This window comes from Falco cherrug, chromosome 7 (assembly GCF_023634085.1).
Source record: "Falco cherrug isolate bFalChe1 chromosome 7, bFalChe1.pri, whole genome shotgun sequence".
NCBI lineage: Eukaryota > Metazoa > Chordata > Aves > Falconiformes > Falconidae > Falco > Falco cherrug.
In genome coordinates, this window is record NC_073703.1 from 44511244 (window position 1) to 44524114 (window position 12871).

General features: G+C 41.2%; 1 protein-coding gene across 5 annotated transcripts in view; it reads left to right on the plus strand.

Annotated features, from left to right (window-relative positions):
- Positions 1–6305: 6305 nt before the first annotated feature.
- Positions 6306–12871, plus strand: part of FUT8 (fucosyltransferase 8) — a 187485-nt gene continuing 180919 nt past the window's right edge. For 3 of the 5 annotated variants that reach the window (XM_055715404.1, XM_055715403.1, XM_055715408.1), the window contains exon 1: positions 6306–6543. The gene's annotated coding sequence lies outside the window, so the exon portion shown is untranslated. The remainder of the gene's footprint in view (positions 6544–12871) is intronic. The other 2 variants (XM_055715411.1, XM_055715410.1) reach the window with 1 other exon arrangement.

Consider the following 12871-nt stretch of genomic DNA (forward strand, 5'->3'; position numbering starts at 1 on the left):
AAATTTTGAAACATACTTTCTGTTAAACGCACTTGCACACTTGTAGACAAGCAAGCTCACTCTATGGGCCCCCCCTGGCTTCAGCTGTCAGAGCCTCAGAGCCTTGGACACAGCATTTGTCCCCTGCCAAGGCTTTGGTCTCCTGTGCCCGTGGCCAGCTCTGACATCTGCAGCTGTAACCTGGGACGAGACCGCGGTGCAAGGAGCTCTATGAGACAAAGCCGAGAGTAGCCTCACTGGAGGCATCCTCTTCGGCTCAGGCCCTTCCTCAGTCCTTGCCTGAGCTATGCTGCAGCTATGTAGACTGGCCACGTACCTTCTGGAGATGGATCCACTGATTAGAATCCCTGGGTTGCCTTTGATCTGTTACATCTCTGAAGACTTGTCTGGCAACCACTGGATTGTCAGCTGACCTTGCGTAGTGTCACCGGAGTTGCTTGGGTACGGTGGGACTGCACCCTTTTTGGTGAGGGCACTGCCCTGCCTGCCTTGCTGTTACCCTCAGCTCCCAGCTCACATTGCCTTGCACAGCAACTCTCATCTGCTTCTCCCTCACACCAGCTCACTGTAACCAACTCTTAAGGGTCTTTTCTAGTGAGACAGTGAAATACAAATATAATCTCAATTACAGAATGTGTAGTTACTTATACCTAATAACTGACATAGTTTCAACAGTGTACCAAAGCAAAACGGTGTTGAGAAAACGCTTGAAAATCTGCTCAAAGTGCTCATCTTACACTGAGTCTGCTAAATCTCTGTGATAAACTGAATAATCCTAGACTGCATCGTTTTCCAAGCAGGATCCCAGTACTGTTTTGGTTATTTTGTTGCTCAGCTGCTGAAGGCAGAAATATATTTTGTTTACATTCTCTCTGGCATAGGAAGGTACCTGTTCTCATTGATATGCTATAAAGAAGCTGTAATATATTTAATCTAGGCAAAGGGGAACAAAAGACAAATGTTTAAAGCCATGATTACTTTTCCTCTAACCTTTGCTGGGCACGAAAGAAGCAGTTTGTTTAAATCCCGTATGATAAATTTATTAGACCTTCAATGAATTATTAGCATTATTAACTTTAGCAAGAGAATGTTGGAGTTTTTGGAAGACAAGAGAACAATTTGAGGAACAGTTGGTAACATGATAAAGTGGAGTAGAACTGAAGGCAGACCTCAAAAGCCTCTGATATGTAGCGATGGTATTTCTCCTGGGACGTGTAATCAGTGACAGTCATGTTTATTATATTATTGAATTTCTATTAATTATTGAATGATTTGTAAGCTCAGGAAGCTACTGGGCACTGCCTGGTATGCTGAGTCATATAGACAGTCACTGGTTAAAAAGGTATTTCTCTCATCTCTGCAGCTCCTCTGTTCTAACAAAGCCATACAGGTCTCTGGCCATAGTGCTTTCAAACTCTAAAGCTTGTCCTTCAAAATCAAGCAAATATATACAGATTTCCTTGCAGTCTGTTCAAACATGAGAGCCATCTCGCCCAAAAACTTGCAGTTCCTCACACTGGATCTGTTGCAATGTTGTAAAGATGTATTTTGGGACACTATGATGGGAGCCTATGACCCATGAGACTGAGACACCATGAAGTCTCAAAACTCCAACTAGAGAGTTTGTCTGTTAAAAAGTGAAGTTCAAGCACTTACCATTCCTGTTAGATAAGTCTTCAGAATATAATACTGTTAATCTGATGCCATTTTGGTTTGGAGGCCACTGTCTTGATTCTTATTTTCCAAGATTAAGATAGCCTGGATTGAGAGCTCTTTGATGAGTAAGGCTGGAAATGAAGTGGACCTCTTGTCCCGACCTCTAGCCCCTGGTGTATCACTGCTGTTTGTAAACCCTTCAGCATGGGCCAAGACAAGTGTGGTCCAGAGAGCTATTTCTTCTTCTCAATGGTGAAAGCCAGCCCATTTTGGCCTGACCAGATGGATGTTACTTATTGGCAAACTTGGTGCCAGTCATCTGATTCCTTCTAATAATTGCAGAGTGGCTACCATTATCTCAGTTTTACTATTTTTATGCAACTATATCAAGCAACCAGATATTGTGAAACCTTTTGTTTCCTGAGCTAAACCAAGCAGTCTTGTGGTATGACTGGGTGTGAGATAAATAAAATGTTCCACAAATAGGTCTTCACACTACAGATCCTCCCCAAATCCCTTACATATATATTTCATTTCCTTCCTTTAGTGCTCTGTGAAATACCCTCTACTCAACAGTTTCTTCTTCTGCTACTTTCTCAAAACTATAGTTTGCCTGGACACAAGATGTATTTTTAAAAAGCTTTTTCAAATCACTTAGCTTCCTGAAGCCCTAGTGGAAGTGGGGAAGGCGGTTTTTTAATGAGTCCTGAAGGCAGCATAGAGGCTGCACTGACCAAAAAATCAAATCACATTTTTAACAGAAATTACTCCCTTAGTCTAGCTATGATCTTTTTGTCCATCCTGAACCTTCCTCGCCTATACTCAGGCTCTCTTTCTGTCTCTCTCCACCTTGATCTACTTGCATAGTTCCATCAATTTTAGTTGCAAAACAATATCTACTAATTTAGCCAGACAGTACAATGTTGTATTGAACAGCCTATTATAGCAGCTTTGTGTCAGACTGACAGTATTTCTAAACTTACATCATGAGATCTATTGGAAAACCTTAGAAATTTTGGAGGACGTGATTTTGGGGGTTTATGAGTCGTTAAGTATAGCTCAGATCATGTGAACTTGGAAGAAAAATACGGAAGAAAGCAAGGCCACATGCAATGTATTTGTATTGCTGGACAGAACTTTAAAGAAGCAAAAATAAAATTCTCTATGTTATTTTCAGACAATTTTTTTTCCTGATTTAAAATAGTTTCTTAAATCTACGTCTATGAAACTGAAAGGCTAGTGGATAAATTTCACCTTATGCTTCCATCAAGACTGCTATTCACACAGAAAGAGAATTGAATAGAAGACTGACTATCTCTACTTCAGAGATTTTTGTATTTCTAAACTATCATTAAAATGTCACAATCCCACTGCAGTCCTGTTCATGTCAGGGTTTCCTCTCTTATCACAGCAGTCGGTAGGTTTGGGATCTTTGCTTTTCTTGCCATTGTGCACAATTTAATACCATCATCAGAGGAGGATAATGATTGCACATTACAGAAACTTTTTGTGTTTTCAGCTTCATATGCCAGAGTGTAACTGAATCTATTGGTGATTTAAATTATTCCCTTAACTTTTTGAGGTTTCAAAAAGCTGTCTGCTCTTCCTCCAGTAATAATTACAGACTATGGCAAATCAGCGCACTTCCTCTGAGTGATCAGAAAGACCATATTTACAGACAAATGCAAGAGAGAAAGGACTAATAAATTTCTGTCAAATTTTCACACCTCGATGCTATGACAGGTCACTGGCAATTTTTAAATGAAAATTTATTATCAAAGTTCATATTAATTTGCCATCTCAGCCCCTGGCAGAGGCCAGAAGATTAACAGATCTTGCAGAACAAACTTTTTTCATGCTCTTACAGGTGATCTCTCCTAATCAGTACAAAAGCTGAAAAAGACTGGATGTGGGGCCCTGCCATCCCAAGGGCCAGTCAGAATAACCTGGGGGAAAGCTGGGCAGGCATGTTCAGTGACACTTCGTGCACTAAGCTGAGATTCAAGCTAACTTCCTTGGGAGCAGCTGGAGGAGCAGCCAGAGTAATTGTAGGGAACTGGGAGGTATTTGTTTAGATGTTCCCTATGCCATTGTCTTGCCTTGGAACTCAGAAGACATTAGACACCATTCTCAGTCCCAGGGCAGAAGGGTTGATCCGGAAGACATCAGTACTACATCTTACAAGAGTTATAGGTGCTGTCTTGACACTGTGAGTCAGGAACCTCCCAGTTGCTTCTTTGCCTTTCAGAGGAAATGGGAAAGCCCTTCTGTCATGGTTTAACCCCAGCCAGCAACCAAGTACCACGCAGCCGCTCACTCACTCCCCTCCCAACCCCAGCAGGATGGGGAAGAGAATCTGAAAAAAAGGTAAAACTCATGGGTTGAGGTAAGAACAATTTAGTAATTTAAATAATATAAAATATTATAATAATGATAGTTTTAATAACAACAACAATTGTAATGAAAAGGAGAGGGAAAGAGAGAGAAATAAAATCCAAGGGAAAAAAAGGGAAAAAAAGACTCAAGTGATGCACAAGTGATGCTTGCCACCCACTGACTGATGCTCAGCCAGTCCCTGAGCCGACTGTCCCCAGTTTATATACTGAGCATGCCATTCTATGGTATGGAATATCCCTTTGGCTAGTTCAGGTCAGCTGTCCTGGCTATTCTCCCTCATAGCTTCTTGTGCACCTCCTTCCTGGCAGAGCATGGGAAACTGAAAAGTGCTTGACTTAGGGTGAGCACTACTTAGCAACCACTAAAACATCAGTGTGCTATCAACACTATTTTCATGCTAAGTCCAAAACACAGCACTGTACCAGCTACTAGGAAGAAAATTTAACTCTATCCTAGCTGAAACCAGGACGCCCTTCCTACACCGCAGGAGGTATGTCAGGGAGGCGGCAGCTCAAAACTCCAATTCTCTATTCAGTGGCAGTGAAAGCTTTGAGTTTTCCTGGTGGGGCATCCTGGAGATGTCATTGCCTCTTCTGTGCTTTTCAAAGCCTTGAAACACTTCCATCTTTGTCTGTGGTGGACAAACACAGGAGAACAGCAGAATTTGAACAGTTTGCAGGAGTATACTGTTCTGCAACTTACTGTCATAGCTGTACAAGGGCAGCAAAGTGCACAAGAGACCAGAGGTATGTGTATATTGGAGCAAAAGAATGCCACAGTGCACCTGAGAGCTTTCAGATCAGTAAAGGGACTTTTTGTGTCTGTGCACTTAATGTATTGAAGGTGCAGGCTAAATATGGCTCATGAGCAGTTTCCTGTCTCTGAGACAGGGAAGCATGCTGTGACATTTCTTGTCTTGTATCTACACTGTAGATACCTGAAAAACCAAAGACGTCCAAGGCTTTCTAGCTGCAGTCTTTTTTGGCACCAACTTAATTCTAAATGGCACAGTCTTGAAATCATTGAGAATTATTTTTATAGGTTTAACAGAAATGAGAATCATTATCTCTGGACCTGAGTTTGGACAGAGACTTCTGATTCTGGACTCAGCTGTGGCCTAGTTTGGATCCATGAGCTCATAGTTTTCTAACTATGTTTTGCTAGTAAATTTATGTTTCTTTGTGAGTGTAAGGAAGACTACTTAGCTAGTCCTTGATAGTTTTGTTCCCCATGTTGTCAGCTTATCTTTCCTCCACCTCTGAAATTGCCCCATCTATTTGATTCCCAGGATTTAATTTGTAAGACTCCCTATTCTTCCGAACAGACAGGTCATTTCTGTAGCCAAACTCACTGTTGTTAGAAGACCTTTTCAGAGCTCATTTCCAGTTCTGTTACGAAGAATTTATGGTGCAGGTTTACTTTACGTTTTATTTCCAATTCCAAGCCCTAACTGTTCTCACACAAACCCTTTAGATGCCTAGTTATATGCAAAGCACCTCTGTTTGCGTGCTGATACAAAGCTATGAAATATCACTTAGATTATTCTTAGGGTTCTTATTAATGGAAGGGATCCTCCATTCCTTTGTAGCATTCACTGTCCACAGCTTAGTCTGTGACTCCTCTGCAATGAATGCCTGTCATATGGAGGTGAAATGACCTCTAGCAATTTGACATTTGTTTCCTGTAAGCTTAAACCCTGATTATTCAAAAAGCCCTTGCATTCTTTCCACCCGCATCAAATACTCCTCTCACGTCAGATGAGTTCATTTATTTCCATTAAAGATGAAAGCCCCAGCTTTATAAGGATGTGGTTCAACAAACCCTTTTACTAGCATTTTTTTATCCAATGGGTTTGATATAAATGCATGCTCTACGATAGGTACTATCCCCTTTCCTTTTCCTCCACCTTAGTTGCAACTTACCAAAATGGTACAGATCAACCTTTTGCTGTACTTTTTTTTCCCTCTTTACTTCCTACTCACATAGAAATATGGGGCCATGTAATTTTTTATGCATATATTTATGGACACATTTACTTTCTTAATTAAGCTATTATTTTATTTTAAGAGGATGCCATCACTATAAAAATCATACTAAAATGTTAAAGTTACCAGCTAGTACTGAAAGAATGAAAATGATTTACTTATTATTAGCGGTGTTTGGTTTTTCACTCATCTCAGGATATGCATGCTGAAAATAGACTAGTAAGTTTCACTTCTGCTTAAGACTTCACTTTTTCATACTTTTACATTAGAACAAGGCCGCTTTGAATAGGCTGCAAACACAGCAGAAAACAGTATTTGCCTTAGATTCTCTATGGAATTACAGAGTAAGAGCCAGTTCCCAAAAACTGTTCTGTGTATTTTGGGTTTCACAGAACCAAAGACTTGGTGTTCTACCAGAACACTGAGTTTTAAATTATCATCCAAAAGGTGCATCAAGCTGCTTGTTGATATTTTATTTCATTGTACCAGAGGAAAGAAAACAAAGGTAAAGTGAAATAGATTTTAATATTTTCTGACTTCTTACATGTGCCTGAGTTGTAAGATTGTCTATCTGAGAAGTTCCATCCTTTGGATGCTGCTGAGTACAAGTTTGTACTTCATTCAGAATAATCTATGCCTCAATCTGGGTTAGTATTAATTACATCTTCAATCTGGCTTGTGAACGCTAAACCTTGGGTAGCAACTTGGCTGTGTAGTAGGGGCTTATCCAGCCAAGTAAACCCAAATGGCAATAACACCTGTGAGTTTTGGGCTATTACAAATGGCTCATTAAATCTCTGTTAGTGTTGAAATGCATTTCTGATTGTAAGAAAAAGATAGGACATAGGCTGTTGTTGCAGATATAGATTTATCTAAAACTATGTCAGGGTCTGCCTGGAGCAGCATCTCTTCTCTGATGTCTGTTGGCTGCTCTCTGCATGCTGCGAGGGAAAACTAACAGACCTGCAGGTAAGAGGGGGTGATTACTCCTGAAATCTTTTCCTCTGATTTGTTAGTTTAGCACAACGTCTCGCTTTCTTCCCTGCCTATCCTGCAGCTAGCCCTGTCTTTGTAACAGTTGGTTCCCACCACAAGGACAGCACCACAAAACTATTTTGGATCATCTTCATTTAATGATAGTCACTCTGCCCATGGAATCCAAGGAGCCAAAGTAGCTTTAGAAGCTCTTGCATAGTAAAGCAGCAACTAAACCCCCTGGTGCTAAAAAATTTTTGCTTGTGAATATAAAAATAACAATCCCTTTGCAAAACTGATTTTGAAACACATCTGTCTGTGCAAGGACAGTCTTTAATCTCAGCAAGAGCGACAATCTCACATGACATGTAAACCAGTGATGGAAGTGCTGAAACACTTTTTTTTGGGTTTTTTTTTTTTTCTGAAAAGATTGTGTATTTGCCCTTCTGTATAGGCTACTGGAAGGGTAAACTTCACTTATCTGATCCTCTGATCCATCTTATGAACTATATGTTCACAAGCACATATAATAAATTAATTCTTCACATCTTTGCACAGAATGGAGGCATCACATGCCATATTAGGAGCTTTGTTGATAGGGAAGACAGATGGAAGATTTACTTAACACATGAGCAAACAGTACATGCAAAGGATCTGCCCCTGTCCAGGTATACTTTCAGCAAAGGCATCTTCTGGAAATACAGATCTGAATATTCTCAAGAACAGTCAGTTGTATATTCCCTGAGATCTCTTTTGCTGTGGAAGAACTATTTCAAGTTTGAAAAGGAATTGGTAAGAACTGGTTCCAATTTGGTTGTTTGAAGTGTACCTACCAAGCCTGCAAGAGTTCCAGATTTGCTCTGGAAGAAACTTCTGTTTACCACCAGCTAAAGTTGTAGATATGATGCTGAAGCTACAGGGACATGATTTTCCCATAGAATATAAATAAGGGAGGAAATATGGATTTCTTGAGTAGGATGATAAACAGATCAATACTACATGAAAGAGATATTGATACGTATGAAATTTATGTAGTGAAGCAAGCTCCTTTTATAATTTCAAAATTAACAGAATTTCACATTGGAACTTAAATAGATTTTATTTAGCATAAACTGAAATTTTACAAGGATGATCAGAAGAAAGCAGAGATTTAGAGCACAAACTGGTATGATGTCAGCACTTCAAGGAAGAAATTATTAAGGCAGGCATTTTATTAAAAGAGGAGTGAGTGATTATCCTAGTAGCACAGACAAGAAGTAACTGCTGACTTATAAACTAGCCATCTACGAAAAAAAATGTAATCAAATGAGAAGTAGCATTTCATTCCACTTGAAAGGAGCATTCAGATAAGATACAGGGCCATTTAATATGATACATGTAATTGCTTCTGAAGAGAATAAACAAAGAACTGATCTATATTAATGAATACCTGCAAAAATCATAGCAAAATCTGGAGAAGGGGTCTTACTTTGAGAATGATAGAGAAATGTATTTATGGCTAATTGAATTATATTCTAAAGTCATGAAGCTGTGAGAACTATTGAATGCTGATTTCTGAGATAAAACCAGAATTTGTAAGGCAGAAAAATTGGAAGGTTCTGAGGACTGACAGGGAGCACCAGCTCTCAGCCAGAATTTCAGACATCCAGTAAGATCTACTGGTTCCAGCACAGCCTTTTCTTGTTAATGTGTCCTCAGAATAATAAGAAAGCTGAGAGAAACATCACTAAAAGAAAACTAAGCATGACAATACAAAATTCAGATTTACTGCTATGTTGATCTGCAAGATGAATATGGATTTTATTTTGCAAGAGATCTCCAAATATTAGGTGTGCACTTAGACATGGAGGAAAAAGAATACACAAAAAATCTTATCTGGCAGATACACCAAATCTTTAAGTCAAACACAGAATTAGAACAAGTTTTTCCAAGAGCTACAGAATAAGTAGAATAAGTCTGATTTCTTATGGTTCTGTATACTTTGTACAACTTCCTCCCCCCAGCAATAGCCCTAGCCATCCCCAAGATCTGTGTCTGGTCCAGAGACTGGCTGGCTTTGAGCCATTTGCTAACAAACAGAATGTGTAATGGTTCAGTTCTTCCTGCCTCTCCCTTGGGTTTCTCCTGCCTACCACAAGACATGTAGAAATGTAATTAACCTTGATACTTCCACCATTCTTTTAAATTTAGACACCAAATCTGAGTCCCAACTTATATAATACTTTGTGGGAGATGGATTAAAGACAAACAAACATCTTAGGGAAGGAGTTGAAAAAAATCTTGGATCATCATAAATATTGTAACATCAGCTGTTGTTCCTGTTGTTAATTAAGAAAGTCAAGGATTATTAGGTACATGGGGAATAACAATTGATTCCTCAGATTCCTGACTGTAGGAAAAAAAACAACACCTACTTTGCAAATTCCTGAGATTCTTGGAACAGATTGTAGCAACAGCAGTGAAAATACTTAGTATATAACTGCATAAGTATATGAAAAGCTATAATAAGTGCCAATGGTTTGTGTTTGTCTTTTCACATTCTTGCCAAAGATCGGTTTTCCCTCCAAGGACATTACTGAAAAAAGCTGACTGTGAATGTTAAGGCCCTACAGCTACTGCTTGGAGGAACAGGCAGAGTAGGAAAGAAAGAGTTTAACATACTCAGTTGATGCCTTGGCTGTTACTCCTACAGAAATGTAAGGAATTTTGTAGTGGGATGCATGCATCATCCCATCACCCTTTCATAATATTGCTTGACTGACTAAGAACTTGTTCCAATAGGTAGATTTTATGTTGCTTACCTTTCAGTTATACTGAGGACTGTTAGGACTTACATGAATTTTCTGGATGTCAAATACCTTGTTAATAAATTACTTTTCACTGGAGAAGTCTTTTCTATTACTCCTGAATTCCCTAAAAAGAAAAAGATTCAGGATTTACCAGATGAGTCACCAGTGAAAAAAAAGAGGACATTCATGACTGGTTAGCATTATACAATGGAGAGCAATCTGCATTTAAAACTTAAGCCATTAGGAGCTTGTATTAATGAAGGGCCCTGATAGCCAAGTTGATAAAGGACTGGTCCCAGGCAGATTTTGTAGAGGTGATATATGTACTTTTAGATGTCTTGCCATATATCACAGAGCTAAGCCTTGTATTTCAAGAGCTGGAATTTGACATTGCAATTGTACAGGTGTTAGTAAATCATTGCCTGTCATCTTCAGAGAGAAGTAAAGATGACAGCCACCGCGGGATGGGGAGCAGTCTACTTTACGTTATATACAGTGAATGCAAACTGAATTGAAAACTGATTAAATGGTGCAGGGGGTACTTTTCATTCTCTCCTTTTACAAAGCATGGTAGATCTATAGAAGAAATATAATAGGATGTTCAAATCTATAATATTAGCAATTAATGCAGGGTACCCATGTACTCCGTGTAACAAAGCTAGAAAGCCATTTGGAGCATCCTGAGTTTTCATAGCAGGATACCAGGGCAACATGACAACTGGGGGAGAGACTCCCCTTGGAAATGAAGGCCATTGTGTTGCTCAGAGCCTGAAAATGGGATTCCCCCAGCCGTGGGAAATATCTGCATAGTTACCCTCCCCTCCCCTCCCCCCCAATAATAAATCTCAAATAGTGGTAAAGAGTTGCTATTGTGTTTTTTGTGCAACAGAAAGTTCTGAAAAGTCTTCACACACAAACACTGAAACGTTCTGGTGTGGCTTGGCCTGACAGTGAAATACATCTTTTTGGAGTTTCATGTGTCCTTGAGGCATGAAGTTGCAGAAGAGGACAAGAGATCATCTTCAGCAAACATCACCTTCCTACTCTTGTGATCACTTCAGTGCAAAACCCTTAGGAAGCCAAATCAGGGAAGCCAGCCCTTCAGGTTAACATAAAGGTGTGAGATGCCACAGGTGCCATGCCAGCTAAGGCAGATGCAGGAAAGACCCAACAGGGAACATTTTCACTGGAACAGTGCAATCCGGGACTTGCTGGTGAGGGATGAGGGTGGCAGGGTGCTACTGTCAGAAGAGCACAGCAGCTAATGTGGTGTCAGCCCCTGCCATCTGAGACCGAGCTGTGCCTATCTCTGTGGCACTGCCTCGTAGTGGGCCTTTCATATTCCTGACAGCTTCCAAATTCATTGAGCTTAGGTGGTGCTGTCCCCATGCCTGCTCGGCTCACTTGGCACAGCTGTTCATGATGTGCTGCCAACCCTAGCGCATTTTTGCCTCTCTTCTCCCCATCAGCTGCTTCGGTGTAGGTGGGGTGCCCGGTGTGCCCTGTCCCACTCACTTGCCACCACTGTGGCCGGGCTTCACCCTCCTCAGGCCTGGCTGTAGGCAGAGGGAGGGGGCATAGGCGCTCCCTCTTCTCTCGGTCACGCAGCAGTGTGAGGGAAGGAAGAGACAAGGATGAAGAGGCCGTGAGAGGGAGGGAAAAGCCAACTCCTTTTTACCAGAGCAGAGAGAGGGAAGCGCTCCCCTGAGCAACAGGACAGTTCCAGCTCCCCTTCCCTCATGGCTCAGGTGGAAGTGCTCCTGCACCCCACGGGTCCCAGAACAGGGAGGCAGGGCAGGCCTGGAGCAGACAAAATTCCTGCAGAAATGGTAGGACCACTGTCTAGTTTGTGGGGAGATCTGGAAAAGCATATGTTTGCACTCTGTGCCCCTTCCCTCAGGGAGCAGGGGTGGCCGGAGGGGAGAGGCCATCTCCCGGACCCTCTGTCCAACCCCTCTGCCTCGCTGAGCCTCCTGATCTCTTTGCTTCCCAGCAGATCTGAAATCACCCTTTTCCTTTGCAAAGATCACAGAGAAAGACAGGGATAGAGGTAATCAAAACCACAGATGAGGTTTCACTGAAACAAGACGTGCCTCGCCTCCCTCCTGGTTTTCTGAGTGGCTTGCAGATTACTTCTGGGCTCTAGGATTTTCACTTCACAGATTCTAAGGACCTGTCTTTTCATTGCCAACCCTGCAACAGTGTGACCAGAATAGTGCCACTGCTCCTGCTGCCCTTGCATCAGGCCAGCAGTGTCTGACTGAAGCAGGTCACCCTCTCCCGACTACTGCTGAGTGCGCTGGGCCAGGCTTAAATGAGCTCTGTTGATATGGTGTGGCAGGCACCTTTCCCCAGCTATAAGGAAAATAGGAGTATATTTTAAGAGACACTACCGCAGTGGGCTATAATAATTTCTGCTAAGAAAAAACCACTTTGAATGGCCAAAAGTGGGTAGATATTTTGAAATGGACTTGGTTAGGCTATTGCAAATCTGTGAATAAAAACCGGGCCTAGCAAAAGAGTAGTTTCAAATAATGTGAGATCAGGAGAGGTAGCTGCTTCTTACTGAATGAGTCTCTATAAAAAAAGTAATTGTCATCTGTTTTCTGCTGCTTTCCTACAGAGAGGAAAACATGGCAGTGTTATGGTACAAAGCAAAAAATGTTTCTCGACCAAGCTGAAGGTTTGATTGCAAGCTTTGTGCAGCTGATTGGCACAGACAAGCAAAAACATGCTTAGTGCTGCAGTGGCAAAACCCATGCAATTGATGATTTATGATCCAGATTCAGCCTCTCAGCACAATTTACTTAACTTGCAACCTCATCCCAAATATTTCCTTCCTGAGGACCCCTTGGATACGGCCATGTGCCCCACCTTATGCTACAGAGAGGTGTACCCACTTGGGAAAAACACAAGGACGTGGATGTGAATATTGGTCATGTGAATGGGGTATGTCTGGACTGCGTTCAGTGTGCTGGAGATGTTTATGCTGTGGGAAGACTGGCTTTTAGCCAACAGTGGGAGAGCTTTATATCGATTTCCATTGGTAGAGGCTAGTATTTTCACTAT